The 2,388-nt window shown below is 28.0% G+C and overlaps 1 non-coding gene across 1 annotated transcript; it reads right to left on the bottom strand.

The window, feature by feature from the left end:
- Positions 1-1,433: 1,433 nt before the first annotated feature.
- Positions 1,434-1,506, bottom strand: TRNAE-CUC. Its single transcript has one exon. It is a non-coding gene; the product is annotated as a tRNA-Glu (tRNA).
- Positions 1,507-2,388: the final 882 nt, after the last annotated feature.

The raw sequence follows: 2,388 nt of genomic DNA, 5'->3' as shown, positions 1-2,388 counted from the left end.
AATTAGTACTGTCTTTGAATGGTACATAAATAATAAATCTCAAAGGGTTAAAATGAACAGGGTTAACCTGGAAGATAACTAAAATAGTGTACCAAAATAAAAAATATATATATGTATGTTACGCCTATTTTTTATGAATACTTAATTTTGACTTTCTAAATATTATATTTTTAATTATTTTTTTTTACTTTTGCGTTAAATTAAAACTACAAATAAATAGAACTAGAGGGGATCAAAGTTATTAGAACTTGTATTACAAAAAGTTGAAGGCCATGGGATGACAAAATAAAACAAAAAAGTAGTAAAGTCGGCAAATGTGATTCAAATTATGTCTTTTTATATTTTGGTAGTCAAATATTGGAGTCCACAACAAGATTTGCTAATCCTGCTCACCTGACTTGTCAATTCTTCCTTTTACTGTGACGATGTAATCCGATTTCAATATAGATATCGAATATTTAATATCTAATTTGTTAATTTATTTTAAAAAATTTATGATTTCTTTAGTTAAACATTGTATGATGAACTCATACTCCCCCAGTGAAAAAATATTACTATTTATACATGATTAAAATTATTTTTTAGATATGTATAATAGATGTCGAACCCCTTCCCACTAATTCATATGTTTACTTCTCAGATTTTGAACCTTTCTTAAAATTTCTAGCTCCGTTTCTGATCATAATTTTGTAAATGTACATTAATAACAACGGTCAAAATTACAAAGAGAGTTCAAAACACATATGCAAGTAAACACGATACTAAAATCTATATGACTTCGTCTTTTCTATTTATACATAGTATTAAATTATTATGAGCGAACAATTAAATTAGCAAGTATGGTTTATGCGCTCCATTAATTATTTCATTAATATATTCCTTGGTATTTATCTTAATATATTGAGTGCAATTAAAAAAGAAGTTTAAATATTATAGTATACAAGTTGGGATTAGTATTAAAAATAACTAAATATATTGGATTTTCATATAACATTTTAAGTTCGCATTACACGTGATGTGTAGAAAGATAATTAGGTATTAATCATATTTTGTTAAGAGTAATTTGTTTTTGAGTAAGTATTACATGTGATGTGTAGAAAGATAATTAGGTACTAATCCTATTTCATTTAGAGCAGTTTGTATGAGATTATCAAAAAATAGAAAAAAAATATGCGTAGAAAGATACTTAGGTACTAATCCTAATTAATTTAGAGCAATTTGTTTGAGATTATCAAAAAATAGAAAAAAAGTATGTGTAGAAAGATAGTTAGGTACTAATCCTATTTTATTTGGAGTAATTTGTTAGAGATTAGCAAAACATAGAAAAAACATGTTTAAAAAGACAATTAGGTACCATCCTATTTTATTTAAAGATATTTGTTTGAGGTTAGCGAAAAATAGAAAAAAATATTTGTAAATAGAAATAAAAATATTTCCGTTGCCGGGACTTGAACCCGGGTCTCTCGGGTGAGAGCCGAGTATCCTAACCAACTAGACTACAACGGAACTTATTATTTTTAATATAGATTATCGAATTGACCTTTGAGAGGTGGTTGGAAGAAGGGGCTCAACACATGCTTTTATCAAATCGACCTCCTCGCCCTCAACACACTCCATCTTCACCCAAACTTCACAATTTATATCAAATATTTAATAATATTTTTTAAATTATATATAAATATTTTTAAGATCATATTTTTAATTTATATATTAAATAAGGAGAAGAGCAGCAAAATTGAAAAAGTGAAAAGAAGTATAAATAAGTCACTTCTTTTTCGAAAAAACATATAGTATAATTTTTTATTGAACACACCCTTAATGTTGAATAATTAATAAAAAGAAAATGCATAATACACGAACATGATCCTTAACTTGGATTCAGCGAATAACTAGGCCCTCCAACTTTGAATGTGCACACATATAAAACACTTAAATTTGTATAAGTTTGAACAAGTAGACACAAATATCCTACATGACAAAATACACGTCAGGACATCATGTAAGATACAAAATTACATGTATAGTACCATGCAGGACGAATGTGTCAATTTGCTCAATCTTTACACAAGTTTAAATGCCTATTTGTGCACATCCAAAGTTAATAGTTATCTAATCAGTTATTTCTTTCATTGTTCCCAACATGCCAATATTGACACTAATGGTACGTAAATGTAACTCGTTGTTCAAACAACTATTCAGAGTTCCTAGAGCTCCTCGTAAGGCTTGTTGGAAAACCCGTTGTCGGACTTGATTAATTGCCCTTTGCTGTTCAAACTGAATCGTTTCGTTTTTGTAATTTTCTAATTGTTCCAAAGTTTTATAAGTTGAATTAATCAAATTCAATTTTTCTCGTTCTATCTCGGAGTATCCATTCACTCGAAACTGCTC

The sequence above is a fragment of the Solanum pennellii genome, chromosome 1 (assembly GCF_001406875.1).
Source record: "Solanum pennellii chromosome 1, SPENNV200".
NCBI classification, from domain to species: domain Eukaryota; kingdom Viridiplantae; phylum Streptophyta; class Magnoliopsida; order Solanales; family Solanaceae; genus Solanum; species Solanum pennellii.
Note: the sequence above shows the minus strand (reverse complement) of the source record. Positions and strands in the feature narration are given on the sequence as shown.